Here is a 23,571-nt window from a genome sequence, read left to right as displayed (position 1 = left end):
TTGTTTGCTGATTGGCTTGGTTTGAAGCTCTATGCATGTTACTGTTAATGGAAGACTACCCAACGTGCATTTTCAAGGTAACTGCAATAGTCATACATTTTCTGTGCTTACCAGTATGTATTTCCTAAAAAACGTAACATATGAGTTAGGAGCAGGTCATGTTTGCTGAGGGTAATGTTGTTAACTGTACATTACAACCTAGGACAGTCAGTTATGTGTAACAGTCACAGTGATATTTGACTCATGTTTTATATATGAGTTTATTATACTTTTTACTGCTGTTTATACAGCAGGTGGTTTATAGTCTGCCAATTTACAAACTGAATGGGTGTCTGCTGCCTCTGCATTTGGACTGCTGTTAGCATGTACTTCAGTTCAATATGGCTATCACTTCTGCATACAAGATTAGTAATACTTTTGCTTACAACACACTTGTATCATGTGTTTAGGAATTGTTGTGCACATAGCCACTGCTTTTCTCATTTATATGTGCCTGTTACTTAATCAATGCATTGGTTGCATTTTGCAGTTTCATACACAGGGGTTGCTAAAAAATATATGTAGGTTATGTACTGTTTTTATGACATAATGTAATGTTTTATATGTCACATGCTGTCAATGTGTTTATAATTGTCTATTTGTTCTATGATGTTGCATTGCATTCCAAATATTTAATGTTGTTGTGTCAGCCAATGACCATGTTGTATTGCTCATCGGCATATATTTTTTATATTTCCCTTTGATTTTTTATCCCAGTATATCTTCATTATACAAATAGGTTATTCAGAGGCTAACATGACTCATTACTTGCACTAACATGTGAGTAACAGTTGTGAGTGCCTTACATATTCACACACAAACATAAATGTGTGAGGCATGCATACAAAACAGGAAACATGCTTATCAATGTAGTGAGGCATGTCAAGTATTACCCATTACATGCCACAGTAGTTATGTTATGTGGTTAATTTTATAGTGGTCTAACAGTATAGCACTTGTTTTGTAATGTGGACACATGTCAGTGTGCATGTCACAGTGTCATGATATATATGTGTGCTGGCTATGCACATGTTTGTCATACATAATGATGGCTGGTTACCAATTGCTCCGGTACTGGCAGGACTTCCGTAGATAACCTGTGTTATGCATGTCATGTCATGAATTGGAGTAACCCATTTACATTCTATGATGATTATAGTGGCCCTGGAATGAGCATCTATTAAATTCCTCAATAACTATACATAACAGGATATTGAGAATGTGTTGTGCAGATGGATATCCACTCACTAGCCTCACTTGTTTTTATTATAATCCTTATACATAATCTTTATAAGCCATATCACCTGAGGATGAGGTTTTAATGACACCTGTAACATATGATGATATACCTTTCTTCTTATTTTCAGGGATCATGTTGAAGGCATAGTACATAATGTAATTTACATTCTTAATGTGCACATCAGTTTGTGTTTGATGACAGCCATGTTTTGCACAGGAATGTGTGGCCTGATAGATAAGTTGTTTTCACTTTTTGGCTTGGATTAATGCCTTACATTGTATATTGTGATAGATTTGACTATAGGCATACCTTATTGTAATGTGTCACACTGAATGTTTTCCACCTGTGCTTTGTGTCACAGTGAGAATGTTATGTTACGTTGCAGGACTGCATATTATGCACTTTCCTTCTTGATATGTGATTCACCTTGACAGAGCATGGGACCAGTGGCTGCTCTCCTATCAGATGCTGGAGATGAGTGCATGTCAGGCCACTGTCCAAGTTCTCAGATTACGATGTTGTTGATGACCATGATGGAGACAATGACAATAAGGAAGGACCAGACCTGCTTGTCCCATCATCTCTGCTCAGCCATCACCAACAGCAGACGATTTTCAGACCAGATCTGGGAGGTGATAACTGATGTCTTTCAGACACAGATGATAAACTTGTTTGGGAATTTCTTCCTGGATATGGTGCAGGCCATGTGGAACTCATTCATGGAAATAGTCTGCAAGATCATTTGTGATGTTCAGATCCATCAAGTACTGTCTGTGTGATTCACTTGTGTACTGCTGCCACCACATTGTTTGCTATATAAACAAATGGACAGCATAGGCACACTTGTGCAAGCATAGCATATTGCTGCCATGCTTATATGATACACAATTGACAGTGCAATGCAGATGTCATGCAACATTTTGATTATGTTGCATCTAGTGAATGACATACATAACCATATTAGACATGCAGTAGTCATGCTGACGTCCATGGATTGCTGCACTTGATGCATAAATTGCACCATGTGGGCAGGTGTGGTACTCCTTACCTATGTGTGTATGTGTGCGCTCCTATTCAGGCAGAGCAGCATATTGCTGTTATGCTCAATAGCTTGTGGCCCTGTGTGTCACAGTTATGAATTTTGCAGTTAACATGCTGTTGCTGACACAAGAGTTCCATTGTATACGTGTGGGATTGACAGCAACTCACAAAGAGCATTTTCCTCATAGTTCACAAATAACACTGTAAGATGTGTATGTTTTGTGGGTTGCCGTGTCATCTCTGTTCAACAACAAGACATATCCTTGCCCCTGTGCTTTGTATGACACTGTTGTGTCCTGTTGTCATACTGTCATTCTGGCTTTGCATGTGGCATGTATTGGCAATGATGGTGTCATGTTATTATCATCGAAGTGTGTCTGGTATTTATGGGCAGTCCATCTTTACTTACTTAATTAATGGACTGCCACTGTACCATTCATAGATATACCACAGGATTTCTGATTTGTATATCAACATTAAGTATATCTTCTTTGGCTTCTGTTAAATTTCTACATGCATTGCTTATTTACATACATGCCCATATTTCAGCAACTGGTTTACATATACACTTATTTATGTAGGTGTCTCTACACATATTCCAATATTCTCCAATAGAGAAACGCCATTGTACCTTGGGACTGTAAGCCATCATTGACTCCATGTTTATGTGCTGTACTCTTATTCACAGGTCTGTCCTTTGCTCAGTCATACCTATGTTCTCATGTTGTTCAGTGATATTTATAAATATATATATATGTACACACACACACACACACACATATAAATACTTTATGTATATATATATATATATATATATATATATATATATATATATATATATATATATATATATATATATATATATATATGTATATTACCACAGGTGTTTTTACAACATATTGTTGTATGAAGGCATGAGAATATATGTGTACCTATGACTCTTGAATGATTGAATGATTGCACATTACTGTGTGTGTGTGTGTGTGTGTGTGTGTGTGTGTGTGTGTGTGTGTGTGTGTGTGTGTGTGTGTGTGTGTGTGTGTGTGTGTATTGACATTGCTTTGCGATAGGTTCCTGTTAGGCCAGTAAAGGTCACACAAATATGTTTACATCTGTGTGTTGTCTCTGACATGGTGTATGTCTGTGACATATGAATTCCATTACACATCTGTTTGGGTTGTGAGCACCTACATGTGTAAGGAGCAGACAGCTTGTTGCTTTGCCTACAGTACTGCTGTTTGATACTGTGTTTTTTATTTTTTTTTGCCTTTCACATGCATGGTCAGAGGTTCTGTTCTATCCTCCGGTCTTCTTCTACAGTATTTCATGGGCTGCATTTGCTCATCCCTGCACTGCTGACAGACTATTTGGGTAACTAATGTGCATTCTGATCTCTATTTATTCCCCTATACCACGCAAAAGCCATCAGTCATATACATTCAGGATTGACTGTCACACAGTTTGCAGCAAGTCATAATGTCATAGTGCATAGAAACATTTGTATTTCTGCATGTCACTATGGTTAGTATACATCACTATCCTGCTTGTCACTTTTTGTTGCCCATGTTGTGCAGTTTGCTATTTCTGTACCTTAGCATTACTTTATGTTTATTGGCAACCTTTGTCTGTCATGTCTTGTAATATTTTTACATGTTCATACCTGCCATTTGCCCTTCTCCTCCTCTTTCCCTGTCTTCTCCTTTTCTTCCATTCTCCAAAAAATAAAAAAATGGAGTCTATTCTAACCCCCCCCCCCAAAAAAAAACTTGCCAGTGCCCTCTGACTGCTCCTCAGATTTCCGTATTCCAACATACCACTGGTGTGTCTCTCTTTTTCACACATACCCATATCTGTGTTTCTATCTCCCTACTTCCATAGGTGTGTGCATTACTTGTTTCCTCTGCACATGTCTCACACCCATTGCTAAGTAATCACGGCCATGACTGCCCATCACCTTGATTATGTTTTTTTTATTAAAAATGTTGCAGATTCTGTCAGATTTCATATTTTCCAGAGAATGTATTTTATGAATACATGACTTACTGAGACAACCATAGCTGTTTGTGGACCTACTGGAGGGATATGTATTACTATAAATATCTTGCAACTTGCATTGGGCTTGTATTATTTCTATAGCTTTTTTACTACACATCACAGTTTATATGACACTTTTCATGAATTGCGGTGTAGCTGTTACTGGCAGACAGTGTGTCGATGCTGCTGGTCCATTCGGTTTTGCACTGACATAATTTACGTTCACTGAGGCATATTTGTATATTACAGGCGTATCCATAACCTTTGCACAGATATCAGCAAAAAGAGCCAGATTCCATGAATGTTACAGAGTCCACCTCTCTATTAGGAGTGAAGCATCCTCTATAACTGAATAGCTGGCAGAAGAGGAAGGCAGACCTTCAAATTTCCAATTAGAATATGATGTGCTTCAGATCAAAAAAGCAATCAGAGAAACAACATCTAGAAAAGAAATGGGACATCATCTCTTCAATACACACTACCAGGGGGCAACCTAGGATATCAAGCAACAGAGAGAAAAAGATAACTAGTGTATAATAGTGCACCTACCCGCTTAAAGCGAACTAAAGCAAAAACTGCACCATGGCTTTCTAAAATGTCTTGACTAAAAATTATCTACAGAAACAAACTTTGGGCTACATGGTGCTCTACTAAAGACCCCCATGATCATGTTGAATACTGACAAGCTAGGAATGAAACCAAAAAATCTATACTACAAGACAAAAAACTATACTACTATAACTTACAAATAGTCAACCAGAACAGCCCTCAGAAATTCTGGGCAGGTCTGAATAGTCTGCTTCATCCTGGTAACATTTTTACCCCTATCCCCACCACTACCACTGATAAATCCCCTGAGAATGTAGCAGACAGTTTTAATCATTTCTTTACTGAAACAACTCAGGCCCTAGCTAGCCAACTACCTTCCTGCTCTCCCGGCCATGCTAGAACCACCCATAATAACTTGCTGTCCTTCAGCTTCCAACCAGTGTCTACTTCATTTATTTGCACCTTAATCAAAAAATTAAAACCCACCACCCTCTCTGCTGACCAACTCCCTGCCGAATGCCTACAGAATCAGCTGATGCTATTGCCTATCCAGTTTCAATACTAATTAATCGGACCATAGCTGAGGCTAAAATTCCCACCATTTGGAAAACATCCTATGTTATCCCACTACATAAAGGAGGCTCCTCCATGAAATTCTCCAACTATAGACCAATAGCTATACTTTCTCCACTTGCAAAGAGCATGGAAAAATGTATACACAAACAACTCATGCACCACCTAACCCACCATCACCTCTTGGCAGATACTCAACATGGCTTCCGTCCACACCATAGCGCTACTTCCGCCCTGCTAGCATTTACCAATGCCATCAATAAAAATCGTAACAACAATCAAATATCCTCAGCCCTCTTCCTGAGATCTGTCTAAGGCATTTGACATGGTGGATCACCATCTACTGATTCACACTCTGCCGACTTTCTGCCTAGCTTCTAAAGCCCTTCAATGGTTTAAATCCCACCTCAGTGAGAGGCTGTTCTCTGGCAGAATAAGCTCTCTAACCTATTACCCAACACCCTTGGTGTCCCACAAGGTTCTATATTAGGACCCCTACTGTTTTCCATCTTCATTAACAACCTACATACTGTCATCCCCAATGTCAGCTGTATCCAATATGCTGATGACTCCACCCTTATTTGTTCAGCTACATCTCAATACCATAGAAAACTGTCTCTCTGAACGTTGATTGCTTCTTAATCCCAAAAAACTAAAATGCTGCTGTTTTCCTCTACACAAAGGTCTGCTGTTTTTTCATTTACCATAAATACAAAAGATGGGACTATCATCTCCCCTGACCCCTCTACAAAGCTAATAGGTGTCATTATTGATAATAACCTAAAATTTGACCTACACGTAAACCAATTGATCAAGGCTGTCAATAAGAAACTTGGGTCAGTATATAGAATTAAAGCATTCTTAACCCCTCCAGCTAAGATTGCCATTCCCCGTTCTTACCTACTCTCAACCCTTCTATTTGCTTCCCCCTTCTCTCTAATCTTAACAAGTCTGTACTTAATAGGCTGTCAACATCTTACAATCACATTGCCAGGTTTGCCACAGGCCTGCCTTTTAGAACACACCACTGCAACAACCTTAAACAACTTGAGTGGCTAGAACTTCCCAGTCTTATTCAATTTAACCTTCTGACTGTAGCCCATAAATTCCTCCATAACCTAGGTAAAACACCAGCTCTTAAAAATATTATCACCCCCTATAACAATCCAAGACTGCTTAGATCCTCAAACAAAACCAGCAATGTAGCTGGTGGCTCCCTCTTTGCAAACTCTGTTGGCAGAGTCTGGAACCTACTCCTAGCTAATATTGCATTGCTCTCCTCCCTAACCCAATTTAAATCCAGACTCAAACAACATCTGGCTCTAAACTGGCTTTGCCACTGCAACAAGCCTGGCTAACTCTTATCTAAAATGAGAATTATTTCCCCTGTGTTTAACCTAAGTGAAACTGTATCCTATGAACTTGCTTTTACATTCTTTGTATATATCAGATCTGGAAAATGTCTACATTGATTATAACTGTTTTTAATTGTAACTGTCTGTCTTGGAGCTTTTCTCCCCGGGCCTCCACTGAAAATGGACATGATTCCAGTCGGACTATCCCGGTCAACAAATGTAAAATAACTTACAATAAATAATTAGTACAGGACATCTTGGGAAATGGAAGGTAGAGAGAATCATCAGACAGGGCATATAATAGAAAAAAGGAGGGTCAAAAGAAAATATAGTAAAGGCATTGACATAGCAGGAGAAAGAAAGAGACAGTTAAATGATGCTAGAATAAAGGATTTACATGACAGACCAAAATATTATAAGATACATATAAGAGAATAATAAATGATGAAAAAGGAAAAAAGCTACCCTGCCAGATGAAGGAGTGGTGAAGGAGAGAGGAGGTGAAGCATTGAGGACGTGGGTGGAGGTTTAGCTTAGGAAGCATAAGGATGGACATTGATGTGGGGTTTTCAAAATATGGAGGGCTACATAGAATAAAGAATGAAAAGCAGGAGTCAGCAAATCCACTCAACTGTTTTATTAGCGCTTTTGTCTGTCCAAATTAAACAAACTTCTTCAGATAAACCATTAAATCGAAAAATTCTTATGACATCACTTCCAGATTCCTTTGAAATAATACTTCAAAGTGTTTAAATTGATAGTTCAAATCTTTGCTTTAAATATTCAAATAAAAAAGTATATAAGTGTACATATGAATAGTTATAAAAGTGTCACTTGCTTGTCTGGACTGCTGAAAGACATTGTTTAAAAAAAATGTGTCATCTTTCTAAAGCCTTTAAATTTAGCAAACATTTCAGGTTGCAGTTCTCATTGAGACCTGGGTGGCAAAAGGCATTCAGCCGTAATTGCCAAATGAGTTCCTTTTCTTCAAGTATTAAAGACCATGGACCCCCCCGGGGGTCAGGGGGGAGTTCTAAAACTGTGAAAGAAAAGCTGTGGTGAATATTGTCAGAGATGTGCCTGGCTAATGTATTAGTGAGATTGTGTTTCCCAATGTAGTAAATATGCTCATAAATTCGCTGTTTCAGGTGTCTCTTAGTCTTACCCACAGAAAAACAGCTACATTTCTCACACAAAGCCAGATAAATCACCCCCTTTGTTTCACAATTGTACCTGCCTAAAATAGGGAAATAGTTCCCCTTAATGTTTACTTTGCTACCAGTCTTGATGTATTTGCAGAAGTTACATCTTCCACACGTGTACATACCAGGACTGGTGACCATTTTTTTAAAATGTCTTTCCAATAGTGCCTTTAAGTTGCAACCCCTTTTATATGTGACCCTTGGTCTATCGCCTAACCTGGAATGAATTAAAGGGTCGGTCGATATCAAATCCCAATTTTTGATCAAAGTTCCTTTTAACATGGTTGCATTAGATGAAAAAGGGGTAATAAGGGTGGTGTTGAATTCTGCAGGTGTGCTAGTGTCAGTAACCATATGTGTAATTACAGGAGGGTATCGGTTTGGTGGACCTCCAACCCATTCATTGCCATTCAAAATGGCTTTAAACATCCCGTTTCTCCTTTTTTCAGTAACCTCCTGTATTAAATTGTCCACCAGAGTTCCTGGATAGGACCTTTTCAGAAACATTTCTTTGAGTGTGCTATACTCTGTTGAAAAAGAGGTATCCAAAGAGGACATCCTTGCCGCTCTGACGACTTGTCCATTTATTACTGCTTTTTTTTTTATGTTGAGGATGGGAACTTCCATAGTGTAGAAAGCTGTTGGAATAAGTTGGTTTCCTGTACACACTTGGTAAATACCTTTTATTATGAATGTTCTTGGTTATAAGAACATCCAAAAATGGAATGTTGTCTTTACTGAATGAAAATGTAAACTTTAAAAATTCCGTTAGGGAAGAAATGTGATCCACAAAATCTCTCGCCATTCGTTCGTCACCTTGAATCAGTATAAGAAAATGTCATCCAGGTAACGTGTGTACCATTTAATTTGTTGTTTAAACAGATCACTTTTGAATAAAAAATTATTTTCCCAGTGGGCTAGTACACAATTTGCAAAACTTCCCCCACATGGGGAGCCCATGGCTACCACCGATTTTTGTTTATAAAGAATGTTATTAAACAGAAAAAAATTGTTGGACAACACTATGTCCAAGAGTGTTTCAATCACATAGGTCTCATCATTACTTGCACCTTTACTTGCTAAAAAATCTCTCACCCATTCTAGACCTAAGTTTTGAGGAATCACTGTGTAAAGGTCTTTAATGTCAATGGTGAGAAAATTTAAAGACTCATCAAATGTGAAAGAATTCAGGTGTTCTAAGAACTGCCAGGAATCCAGACAAATTTGGGGTTTGGTTCCCAGGAACCCTTTCAATTTACTGTCCACATACTTGGCACATGCAAAAGTTATAGAACCATGGCCACTGACAATAGGGCATAAAGGTGGATCTTGAAGGTTTTTGTGGATTTTTGGAAGTGCAAAAAATATAGGTGTTCTAGGAGCAGGCATACATAAGTAATTATAGGTTTCCAATGAAATGACCCTTTCAATAAACAAATCATTGAGAAAAGATCTGATACGTTGGTAAGCTCCATTTACTTCATTTAAAGAAACTTTAACGTAAGTGTCTGCTTCCAATATTAGACCAACTTTATAGTTGTAATTTTCTTCATCCATAAATACCAGACCACCTCCTTTGTCGGGTTTCATGACCCTGATGTTATGTGCCCTTAGACTGTCCAACATGAGTTTTTTCCTTTTCCTTACAGTTGGGAAATCCCTCCCTGGGACGTTTCAAAGTGTGTCATATGTCAATTTCGCATACCTTTTTGAAGAGTGCCAAAGTGGGGTGTAGTGGGGGATTAAACACACTGGAAATCCTCATGTTGTTGCTACTCAAATTACCACATCCAAAAACCATTTTTAAATTCAATTTGTGTAAAAATAATTTGAAATTGATAAGGGTCTTGGTGAGGTTTGCAGTTTTGCTGGGTACAAAAGTTAAACCCTTAGCCAAAAATTCCACCAGTTCTTGGGTCACCAGATGTGATGAGAAATTGTAAATTTTAAATTCTCCAGTTGAGTTAGTGATAATGGTTACATTGGTGTTGGTAGCCTCTGTGTGTTGATTAAGATGGTTGGTCATCTCCCTCTGTGATTCTGCCCCCTCTGCTGGCGATTCCGATGTTGAGTTCCTCCCACGGACTTCTGGTTGATCTTTCTCTGGTTGGGAAAATCCTGAGTTGTGGGAGGTTTGGTTGATTGTTGTTCCTCCCTGTCCCTGATTTGTTCACTTCACCTAAGGGGTGTTGTTGGTGGCCTTTGAGTGTCTCTTAGTGTGCCCCCCTCTATTCTCTGTACTGGAGTATCCAATGTGTGATCATTATTGGAATTCACCGTGGAGCTGTTTTGAGAATGAAGAGGTGGGGGGTATGCTGTACCACCCTCATAATCTCGTTTATCCCTGGCTAATTTCTTTATCTTGGTTTCTCTAAATTTGTTTAAACTGTTGTCTATGCTGGTAAAAATACGACTGAAGTCATATTTGTACCTTAAAAAGTCTGGATCAGCTTTAATGTCCTTTTCTAAGGTGTCCAATTCATTAGAAAGTTTGTCTATCTGGATATTGTAATCTTTCACCAAAAGTTTGAGAAACTGACAACCCTGCTCGTTGAATAAGTGCAGCAATTCGCAGTGGAAAGAAGAATTATTAACTAACTCTGTCGGGTATCTCCACTGCCTCATTCCCTTTGGTATGTGTTTCCTCTGTAGGCACTCACAGAGGTAAACTACCTCCAACTGTAATTTTTTGTACTTAAATAGTTTTAAATCAAAACATTTTAAATTGTCAATAATTGAAATGTTTTCAGTTTCATCACCTGACTGGTTGTTCAATGAAGTTGTCCGGTTTCCTGTGTTGCTATTGGAAAAAAAAAACATCGGTTTCCTTAACATTTCGTTCAAGGAAGGAACGTCCAAATTGATGTAAAGGTTAGCGTTTGCTTCAATCCTTTTCATACTGTGTACATTGCGGTCCCTCATGGGAGAAGAATTTGAAACCACGGGTCCTGTTCCAGAAGAACCCAACTGATGGTATGAAGTAGGGGAACCCAAGGTATTCATTGCGGAATGTTGAAGTGATGAGAAATAATGTCCACTGATATTACTGCCCGAACATGAGGACTGGTTGTTGTCAATGCGTTTGGATAACTCATTGACCCTGTTAGTTAAACACAAAATCAATTGTGCAAAGTCCCAATATTCATCTCATCCCTCGCCTGGGGAGAGGTGGAAGAAAATAAAGACTGTGAATGTGGAAACGCCTCTTCTGCCATCTCTGTAGAAACAAACTGTTTAAAATAAGAAAAAAAAACACAAACTGAACTCAAAAATAAAAAATGAAAAGCAGGAGTTGGCAAAACCACTCAACTGTTTTATTAGCCCGTTCATCTGATCAAAATTAAATAAACTTCTTCAGATAAAAGTTAAAAGGATATTACATCCATTAAACAGAAAAAAATCTTATGACATAACTTCCTGATTCCTTTAAAATAATAGTTCAAAGTGTTTAAATTAATGGTTCAAATCTTTGCTTTAAATGTTCAAATAAAAAAGTATATAAATGTAGATATGAATAGTTATGAAAGTGTCACTTGCTTGTCCAGACTGCTGAAAGACATTCTTTTAAAAATGTGCCATCTTTCTAAAACCTTTAAATTTAGCAAACATTTCAGGTTGCAGTTCTCAGTGAGACCTGGGTAGCAAAAGGCATTCAGCCGTAATTGCCAAATGAGTTCCTTTTCTTCAAGTATTAAATACCCTGCTTTTCATTCTTTATTTTTGAGTTCAGTTTGTGTTTGTTTCTTATTTTAAACAGTTTGTTTCTTTGGGGCTACATAGAATGCTTTTAGAGGCAGAGATTTAGGAGTGTTTGATGATTAAAAAAGAATGATGCCTGAAGGGAACAGAGTGGAATGGATAACAGAATTGTGACTGAAAGAAGAGTATGAGACAAGTAGGAAAGAAAAATGGAAGGGATAGTAGGACATCAGCTACTGTAAGTACAAAAGTCCAGGCAAAGCACTTAGCATACAGGAAAGTTTAGCTGATGGGGCAGCAGACAGCAAGGAGAAGGAGAAAGTGGAAAAAAGAGAGCTTTGCTGGAGTAAGAACCCATAACAAGCATACAAGGACAGAAAGAGAAGGCAGATCAGGGAAAGAGGCAGCAATATAGAAATGGAAGACTTGAAATAGGTGGCAGGCCTACAGGGATAGCAGATAGGTAGCAACAAGATGGATAGTGGTCGATGTAGAAACTAATGACTGGGCAATAAGACTATAAATGAGGAATTGGAGAGCATCAAGGATTTTTTAGCTGATTTTTGGGGTCTGGCAGTACAGAAGCATTGTCATGTACTAAGGAGGATCAGTTTGATGAAAAAAGACTCCCATAATTAAATTGTTGGTTCATGGGTTTGGATAAGAAGTAGTAAACTGCTATAGTAGGGTAGTGTTGAAGAGCATAGAAGGATGAGGAGCTCTTTATTACTGAATGTCTTAATCTTAGTATTGTTGGAAATGCCATATCGATGCATGGGCTAAAAGGACTCCTTTGGATGACAGTGCATTTAAACTAAAATGGAAAAGTGAGATGGTGTGGGGATGCAAAGGTATTTATCTAGAACAGAAAAATATCAACTGAACTGGCAACTGGTGTAATGGTGAAAGCAACATAATTCAATAGTAGAGAAATAGGAGAAAATGAAGAAATGTTATAAAAATAGAAGAATTGGAGGAGACAGAAAAGATGGAACAGCAACAATAAAGAGCACAGGTAAGATTCATAGTTAGGAAGGAGTACCAAAGAGAGCGGTAGAACTGATAACAATATTGAGTTTAGAGGCTGTAGAAGAGAAGGAACTACTTCAACTGGAAGCAAATTAAATAATTGGTGTAAAAGAACAAACATTGTTATACGTTACCTGCCTCCATCCCCAAGGTGTAGAGAGAAAGAGAGAGAGAGATAATGCAGTAACTGCTACCCAGATGACCAGTGTTGAACTAACAGCATGAGAGCTTGAGAGACCAGGTGGGGGAGAATGGCAGTGAGTGAGCAATGACAGCTTGCTCATCATGGGTGAAGGACACAACCTGGAACACTGCAATCACAGCATGAAGAGCCAGGTGAGCTACACTCTGCAAGAGGTGTGCCACTTGTTCAGGAGGTTCTGTAGTTGTGGAAACATGCAAGCATCTCTCAGAGGTAGCCATAGTAGAGCTTTCAAGCTTTTGCTGGGGGTGATTTAAAGCATAGCCACTCCCTAGCAAGCAGCAGTATGATGGAACATCAGCATCCTATATCTCCTTACTGGCTCCAGATGTGGGACCCACGGAGCCCCAGGGGAGGATCATTGGGTCCAGCAGACCCAGTGAAGTAGGAGGGGAAATAGTGATACCTGATGGTCACCTGTGGGGAATATGACAAACAGAGTAAAAGGTACCAGATGAAGGAAAGATAGAGATAGCAGGAAGGACACATACAGATGGCATGAATTTGGGCAGAAGCTTAGGATTATAGACATAGATAAGAGTAGAAAGGACAAGGGGCAAAGAGACTTAAAAAGGTGGTTTGAAAATTGGAGACAGTATGGTATTACACTATGCCAGGGTTCTAGAAAAGAAGATGGTTGGGCTGGAAGCACTCAGATTTAAGAATGATGCCAATGCAGTTGGGGAACAGAAAACATTGGCAATGATTGGAGAGGATGGTGAATTATTATACAAAGATGTAAGGTATTCAGGGAAATCAGGGTAAGCAGTGATAGATAAGTAGTACTGCAGCATACTTAAATGAAGGAGTAAATTGAGAGGTGATTGAAGATCAGCAGCTGGGACACAGATAGACAGATAAGAAGAGTCTAAGGAAAGAGAGAATGGTGAGGAAACTCCCAGATCAGCCTCAACAAAAGGTTGAGATCTCTCATCAAATCCTCTAAAGCAGCAGATAGTAAAGACAACCACAAGGCCTTCTACAGTTATTTTAAGAATATCCACGGCAATACCCAGATTTGCTCTGAGCTACTGTACAATGGAACCTCCTATACCAAGCCAACAGATATTGCCAATATACTGGCAGACAAATTCAGTCCTAACTTTACCCCTCTTCCCCCCCCAAAGGACAACTCACAATACTAGTAGATTGCCAGGCACCCAGTATTACTGCTACACAGGTTAAAACAGCACTGTCCAAGGCCAAGAATACAGCTTCTATGGGGCCTGACAATATCTCTGGCTGTGTTCTACATGAACTACAGAGTGAACTGGCACCTCACCTGTGTGCCCTGTTCAATCATAGCTTCACCTCAGGCTTTGTCCGTACCGAATGGTGCACTGCTACAGTCATCTCTCTCCACTAAGGAGGAGTGACTACAGACCCTGGGAATTACCACCCAATTAGCCTGATGAGTCTGATATGCAAAGCTATGGAATGCATCGTCATGCACCTAATAAACAAGGGTATAGGGAATCTTCAAACTCTGCATCCTACACAGTTTGGTTTTGTGAAGAGTAGATCATGCCTGCTCAACTTGGTCAAATTCTTTGAGTCAGTCAGCAGAGCTGTGAATGAAGGCAAAGTGGTTCATACAGCCTATCTTGATCTGGCCAAGGCCTTTGATACCATTCCCCACTCAGGAATCATAGAAAAACTCACTAAGCTAGACACCAACCCCTATATCATTAGGTGGGTTGCAAACTGGCTCACAGATAGAACCCACAGTGTGAAAGTAGCTGACTCCAAGTCAGACTAACAACCAGTCATGAGTGGAGTCCCACAGGGTTCAATCCTGGGTCCTCTCCTGTTTGATATCTACTTCTCTGAAGTCCAGGTCAACAAAAAGGGACTCTGGCTAACAAAGTTCGCAGACGATTGCAAGTTGGGAGCTATTATTAACTCCCCAGGTGATGTTGACATCCTACAGAAAGTCCTCATTGACATCAACGACTGGTATCAGAACCATGGCCTTAAGCTCAATGCCAAAAAATGAGTCATCATCCCCCTTGGGAAAAACCCAGTTCCCTTGAATTACCAACTTGATGGTAGTCCATGAACACAGAAGGCATTATAAGAGATCTGGGAACACAGTTTGACAGCAACCTCTCTTTTGACCACTACGTTGCCACTGTTGTCAGAAAGTCCTTCTATGTGGCACATCTCATTACTAAGGATTTTGCATCCAGGAAGAAAGAGGTCATTGTCTCCCTCTGCTCTTCCCTCATTAGGCCAGTCATTGAGTACAATGTCCCATTTGGCATGTACCTCACTAGACACCTGCAACAACTGGAGAGGCCACAAAAGTACCTCACAAAGTGGATCCTAGGCCTTAAACACTTGTCTATATGGACAGACTCAAAAAACGCCAACTATTCTGTGTCTCGTATCGCCTACTTAGAGGTGATCTCTGCTTGACTTACAAAGCCATGTCTGACCTAGCTCTGTTAAAAATGCTACCTCTAAAGAAATCCCAATCCCTCCACACCACACACTCCAGAGACCTCAACCTCAATACCACAATCAACAGAACATGCTGGAGGGACAAGTTCATAACCCAGAGACTGCCCATGCTGTGGAATAGACTTCCCTTACATGTCAGGCACCTCACTGGCCCTCTTCAAGAGAAATCTTGATGAGTGGATGGGAAATAGAAAATTCACCCCAGGGATCACTCCAGTGACTTTACTCGACAGAGACACTATGAACTAAGGTCAGGTGGCACGATGCTAGGGTAATCCTATGGACTAGGCTTGTAAAGGCTTCAGGGCCATTAGCCTAGTACACACCTATGAACCTAAGAACAAACAGGTTCCTAGCAATAAATCCGATTGCAGTACAGTGAGTAAACTGCTATATCAATAATCACTATCAGAAGTTGAAATAGACAAGGGCTGAGTAAAGACAGGAGAGCTGGAAGATAAAGGACCACCACAGAAGATTGATTATCATTGGGTGTGATGAGCAAGACAAGAATGGATTGATTCAGTATTCATCCCAGAATATGACAAATGGATTATTGCATAATATAAAAGGAAAATCCTTTGTTTGTCTTTCCTCTAAGGGGTATTAAGTGAAAAATCTACAGGTCAAGGCTAATTTTGGTGACACAGACCATGCATCAGTATGGTTTTCTTTGGCTGTAAAAAGAGGGTAAGAACAGTAACAAAGAACAAGGTTAATGTTTGTACAGGATCAGAATATTGTAAGGTGGGTAGCTCATAACACGAGATCTAGAACATGGGCAAGAGACCAAAAGACTGGAGAAAATTTCACAATAGTCTGAGGAGGATGGAAAATGTGCCAAGACAAAAAGAAGAAGAAAGTCAGTGTAGATAACAAGTGAAATATGAACTGTTATAAAGAAGACGGGACAAAAACATAAAAGTAGGAGCAATGGGAAGAATTAATGGACGTGCTATTTTTGGCTATAAGCTAATTGTGAGATGAAGGGAAGGTTAGCAGTAAACATTAAGAAAGGAAATGGATTCTAACTGAAAGTTGGGGAAAGGAAGAAGGCAGGGATGTAAATTTGAGAATGATTCTGGAAGAAGAAAACTGCAACAGTATTAAAGAGCAGACAATAATTCTAAACAAAAAAAATTACATCCGTGTTTGATAAAGAAGCATTAGGGAGTGTAGCAGGATATGAGGGTAGGACACTGGTGCACGAATGTTTGAAAAAAGAAGAGGTAACAGTGCAAAAAGAAGAAAAAGGTACTAGTTGATTTTGGATAAGACAAAGAGACAAGGTCATAAAAAAGGTTCCTGGGGTCTTGGTAGGATACCAGATGAAACTTTACAGCAGAATTATATAGCGACAGGAGATGGTCTAAGAGATAAGGGGCAAGCACTAGCATTGTAGTCCACAAGCATAGGATAAGGACTAGCTCAGGGCACTGCAGGCCAGATAGCTTAATCGCATTAATAGGTAAAACTATGGAAATTATATTAAAGGCAAGGTCATAAGGTTCCTGGAGCAGAATGGACTGCTCATCAATTTCAAACTTGGATTCAAAGGGAAATATTTGTCAAATTAACATCTCTTTCTGCTGGCTAATTTATTATTAGCAGACTTTTCGGCAGCTTAGTGTAGCCCGATCTATCCTCCAATTGTGAAAGTAACGTGTCCTAGATAAAAATGGAACATATGGCATCATATTAATTCTGTTTTCAAAACGTAGCATTACTGCCATTCAAGAAAAAATGTTTTTGCACTGTATAATGAAAACTTAAGCAGCTGCTGACTGCATTTGTTAACATCCTATCTCATATTAATTAATAGAGACAAGTCCTTATATTAGGGTTTTACAAAAGCAGATTAGGAACTCATAACACAAATGTTCAAAGTAATTCATATTTGTGTAGGAGAAGCAGACATTAGTAGCACGTGTTTAATTCTTCAGTTAAATAACAAATACGGTTCCATCTTATTACAGGGAGGTTGGTAAGTGATTAAAATCTCACTGAGCAACCAGTTAAGTTTCAACAACAATGTAATGAGCTAGCTCTACTGAATAAATGTATGTCAAACCTGAGTATAACAAGGCTAATATTACAGACCCTTTTCAACTGAGTGGTGAATGTGACATGTATTATCCTAAAAGATGCAATGTGATTCAGATACTGCTGTGATTGCAAAATGCTAAGTAAGACCATATTACGTAACAGGAAGGTGACTATATCTCTAAGTTTTAAATGTGGCAGACATGTATGGAAAGCTTAAGTAAAGACAACAGGCTACTGATCCAAAAAATATGGTAGTCTGACCAAGAGCAAGGTTATTAGGAGTGATCCACACAATGTCACCAAATAAATATGCAAGTACTCTCAGAACTTAAATATCTCTACACAGATCAGCCACGATGAAATGTTTAACTATATTAATAATAAATAAAAAAAGACAAGACAATACTAAATATATATTTACAGTGACATCAGAGTTCAAAAAATCACAGGAAATATTTAAAACAACATTGCAGGACAGTCTCAAATAAAGAAATAAAAATATGTAAGCTAAGCTTTGCTATATTCTTGACTATATCTAAGATAATCACTATACCCTAGTTAGCTTACTGAAGAGCAAGGCAGATGTGGTGAATGGATCTTTTCTAGTTGTTGTTGTCAGGTCATAGACAGAATACATAATGTTGTGTCTCACTAAGAGACTTCTTAAATTAATATTTCAAATAGTACTGCTGGGATAACTTGCAGAATGACATAATTGCTTATCATCTGACTCCTAGTTCTCATGTCCCAAAACAACCATTGATGGCAGCTGGTAGCATTTAGCATTTACCTGTGAAAATACGTAGACCTCAGATCTATGGCAAATGCTGGAAGTCAGAAAAACAATAAAACACTTCCAAGACAATACAAAAAGCTTATCAGCACAGACATTGGGCCGGATTCATGAAGGCTTGCACGGAGTCTAAGAGTAGAGTAAAACTCCATGCAGCCAACATGTCTGCCGAGCGATCCAGGACCAGCCGGCAGGGGCGTGCAAGAGAGCTCCTAAAATGACTCTTACACGGACAGGTCTATGTTATGCAAATTACCTCATTTGCTGCCGAAAGCTATGCAAATGAGTTAAATTTGCGATCCAGGAAACCCTAACCTGTCTGAGTAAGAGTAATGTTATTTGCAGAAATGTACTCCATTGTCAACTGAGTACCATTCTGCAAATAGCAAAATGGAGCCGTGACAGCTCCAAATAAAGGATGCATCCAGTTGAGGAAGCATGCCAATGGCCAAATATATGGCCATTGGCAATGTTTCCCATTGCAAAATAAAAAAAAATATTTTTTTTTACCTCGATCTCCGAAGTTTAAGCATAGAGCAACACCGCGCAAAAGTGCTGCACTCTAAAAACCAGAAAACCAAAAAAATAAAAGCCATAAATAGGGATTTTATTCAAAATATTAATTTGTCATGCAAGTGAATGGCAGGCTGAAGACAACATGATTACTGAGTAGAGGTTGCTAAGGGGGGAAGAGATGTAACCAAGCATTAGTAGGCAATCCTATGCAAATGAGGCTAAGGATAGTGAATCCCAATTTTACATGGCAAATGAGCAAAGTCTGGGGGATATCAAAGTAGAAAATAGGTGACATCACAAGGGGGGTATGTATGAAAGAATGTAAGCTCATTGGAGCAGAGTGGCATGTGTTTGCTGTCAGTTACTCATCACTGGAAGAGGTATGTCAACAGGTATCCTAGCTAAAGCCAAGAAATTGAAGGTGTATGCTGTGAATAACACTAAAGTTTCTTGTTGAAGTGCCTGCAATGTGTTTGCATGCGGGTGCATGCCTGTATATCTGAGTAAGACTGTGTGTGTGTGTGTGTGTGTGTGTGTGTGTGTGTGTGTGTGCGCCTGTGTGCACGCGTTTAAACCGGAGTAATTATGTGTAAGGTAGTTGAAACTTTTGTAAGTGCGTTTGTACCTGTGTGCATGCATACAAGCAGGAGTCAGCAAGTGTTAGGCCGTGTAAGCATATGTGCATGTGTGTGAGCTGGTGTGCGCATGTTTGCACGGCGCTGTCCCCTGTGGAAACAGAAAGCGAAAAGGAAGCACAACAAATAGTAGGAAGTTAACCAAGGAGAACTAGCAGAGCTAGCAGGTGAAAACAATCGGAATCAGACAATTACACAGGCAGTACAGTAGCCCAGCCCAGCACTTAAAACTCTGCAAACAACTTTACACCATGTTTTCCTCAGAGATACTGCAACACTGCAGTAAACTAAGAGAAGTGAAAACTTAAAAAGCTTTACTGAGACAAAGAAATGTTAGGGGCTGCCATTGCTGTTATAAGGCGACATATGCAACATGCTGAGGGTGGTGACAATGTGAATGCTGATGAGCAACCCACAGTGAGGAGACGGAGAAGAGTGTACAAGCCCAGGGTAACCTACCAGGGGCTACATGAGCTGGAGATAGTGGAGCGCCATAGAGTGGACAGAGACCTCATGCAGCAAATTGTTCAGTTGTGCAGGCCACGCCTCACACACAGAACCAACAGAGGGGAACCCATCCCAGTGGAAACCAAGGTATGTGTTGGCCTAAGAAAACTAGCAACAGGTACCTTCCAGAGACCAACTGGTGATATGATGGGGATGTCACAGACATCAGCATCCAGGGTACTGCACCAGTTCCTGAATGCCATGTCAGTACATGTCGGTGACCATGTATATTTCCCCATTTCCCGTGAGATATTGGCCAGCAATATGCATCTTTTCCAGCAAATAGCGGAATACCCTGAGGTAGTGGGTGCAATAGACTGCACGCACATATGCATCAAAGCACCAGCCGGTGAGCGGGGTAGGGCCTACTTTAACCACAAGGGCTTCCCCTCCATCAACTGCCAGGTCATGTGTGATTCCCAGGGCATAATACTGAATGTGTGTGCTGGCTGCCCTGGAAGATACCATGATTCCCATATCTGGCATCTGACACAGCTGTACCAGACATTTGCCAATGGGGACATCACTCATGGTCACCTAGTGAGGGATGCTGGATATGCACTAGAGCCGTGGCTGATGACACCCATCAGAAATGCACAAACACCTGAACAGGAATGCCATAATGAGGCACACGCACAAACATGAAATGTAATTGAGCATGTGTTTGGGCTGCTCAAGTCACGGTTCCGGTGCCTGGACACATCTGGTGGAGCCTTGCAGTACTCATCAACTACATGTACCCGAATTGTCATGGTATGTGCTATGCTACATAATATGATCCTGCGAAAACAGCTGCAGCAGGAGCAGCATAGGGCCAGGCCAAACAGCCCCCCACCATTGCCAAAGCCATCACCGGCAGAGCGTGACTCGGAGGAGGAGCAACCTGAGCCTGCCCCAGTAGGCAGAAGTAGGCATGCCCAGTATGCTTTGGCCTTGGCAAAGAGGCAACGCATAGCACATACACTGGCTCAGTAGGATCCCTGGAAATGATACCTCTCTCTGACTCACACATATAGTAAAAGGGATGCCTAACTTGACACTACCTGTTTTCAAACATTTATAGGGAGTGTACTATGTGCATCCGACATAGGCAGCCCTGCAGCACCACCTGAGGCATGATTGCCATGTTTTAAGCAATATAAAGCAGTGCTAAACAGCTTTTACCACTATTTAGTATATGTAAACAAAACTGCACACACTAACTAGCACAACTATGGGCAATGTTGAGCAATACTGGGCAACGTTCAGCAATGTTGGTTAATGTTGAGCAATGTTGGGCAAGTTCGGTCAAAGTTGGACATAGTTGAGCAAAAGCAGGTAAACATGCTCATATTTGCTTTACTGTTCCTTAAGCAGTCTGGTCTGCTCAGTATGAAAATATAAAGCAGTGAAAGTCCTCAAACCCAGAATACTGTGCACTATAGTCACAGTACTGAACCACTAAACCATGACAGTATTTCACTGGTCAACCTGTATGAAGAAATGCTGATAAGTCTATGCAAAGTGTCTCATGGAAACCCTGCAGGCACAGCATAATCCCTATTGAGTTATGACACAAAGGTGAGCCCTGCAGTAAAACTACAACTTGATTTTCAACATACATATAGTATAAATGTTAATATTGGGCGTGTTCACGCACATCAACAAATGTAGTGGACTTCAGACAGCGACATACTGAAAGGTCACACTGGGCATGATCACATACTTGAATAAATGAGGCAAATGTCAGGCAACAAAATACTGAAAGGCCAAACTGGGCATGATCACACACTTAGGCCATGTCCGAGTACAGAAGTGGGCCACACATCCTGCATTGTGCACACAGTTATATGACAACAGACACATATATAATATATTGGAACCCTGTCATAGTCAAATATGTACTACAGATACTTAGATTGCTCATAGAAAGTGGGAAAGCAAAGAAGATAAAAAACCTACAATCAGTATCTTCAATAAACAATGTGCACTCCAAACATTATCATAAGTTCATAGGTTGATACTAGGCTATCTGCCCTAGGGCATTTATAAGCCTAGCCAGAGTGTGTTTGTCTTTTGTCACCCTTTTAGATTAGTAGACTGTGCCTTTGAACAGTAGGTCACAGAAGAGAGCCCTTTTATGGTTAGTTTATTGTGCCTCTGTCTAGCAGGGACCAAGAAGACATCCCAGGGGTAAACTTACGATCTCCCATCCACTCGTCAAGATTTCTCTTGAAGAGGGTCAGTGAGGGGCTCTGCCTAACTTGGAGTGGGAGTTTGTTCCAGAGTGAGGGGAGCCTCTGGGATATGAATCTGTCCCTCCAGCATGTCCTATTTATTTCTGTGCTGAGGTTTAAGTCCCTGGAGCATGTAGCTCTAAGGGATTTGGATTCCCTGAGGTGGAGCATGTCCATTAATTCTGGGTTGGACATGGCTTTATACGTTAGGCACAGATCGCCTCTGAGTTGGCGGTAAGCAACTGAGTAGAGCTGGAGTTTCTTTAGCCGAACTGCATAGGGCATCTGTTTGAGTCCCTTGATCCTGTTGGTGAGGTACTTTTGGGGTCTTTCCAGTTGCTGCAGGTGTCAGGTAAGGTACATCCCAAATGGGGCATTGTATTCAATTATGGGCTTGATGAGTGATGAGTAGAGGAGCACAATGACCTCTCTTGATCTTGATGTGAAACCTTTCGTGATAAAGTGGGCTGTATAGAAGGTCTTTCTAACCACTTTGGCAATGTGATTATCAAAGGAGAGATTACCATCTACTTGGGTCCCCAAGTCCCTAATTACTTCTTCCGTACTTAATGAATTACCACCTATATGGTAATCGGTGGGCACTTTGTTTTTCCCAAAGGGGATGACTATGCATTTTTTGGCATTTAGCTTTAGGCCATGGCTCTGGCAACAGTTATCCATCTCTGTGAGACCCTTTTGGAGGATGCTTGTGTCAGCCGGAGAGTCAATTATGGCACCCAGTTTGCAGTCATCTGTGAACTTGGTCAGCCATAGTCCTCCCGTGTTAGCCTGTACCTCAGAGAAATATATACCGAACAAGAGAGGTCCCAGGACTGAGCCTTGTGAGACGCCACTTGTAACTGGTTTAGAGTCTGACATGACACCTGCAATTCTGACCATGTGGGTGCTATCCCTGAGCCAGTTTGCATCCCATCTTGTGACCTATGGGTTGATATTTAAGCTGGTGAACTTATTTATGATGCCCGAGTGGGGTATTGTGTCGAAGGCTTTTGCGAGGTCCAGATAGGCTGTGTGGACTACCGTCCCTTCATCTATGGCCCTGGTAACTGTTTCAAAGAAGTCGACCATGTTCAAGAGGCAAGATCTGCCCTTAACAAAGCCGAATTGGGTAGGATCTAGTTTCTGGAGGTTCCCGATGTCTTTGTTTATGAGTTCCATGATGATGCGCTCCATAGCTTTGCAGACCAGGCTAGTCAGGCTTATAGGGCGATAGTTTCTGGGGTCCTTTGTGGAGCGGGACCACTGTTGCTGTACGCCATTCCTTGGGTACATATCCTGTAGTAAGGCTGAGATTGAACAGTGACTTGATGTGATGGTTAAGTTCTTCTTGAAGCTTGTGTAAGACGCAGCCCGGGACACCGTCCGGTCCCATTGATGCTGTGTTTTTTGCTTTGGAGAGGGCAGCTCTCAC

This window comes from Protopterus annectens, chromosome 2.part0 (genome assembly GCF_019279795.1).
Source record: "Protopterus annectens isolate FY-2018-M chromosome 2.part0, PAN1.0, whole genome shotgun sequence".
NCBI lineage: Eukaryota > Metazoa > Chordata > Ceratodontiformes > Protopteridae > Protopterus > Protopterus annectens.
This window is presented reverse-complemented; position numbering follows the sequence as displayed.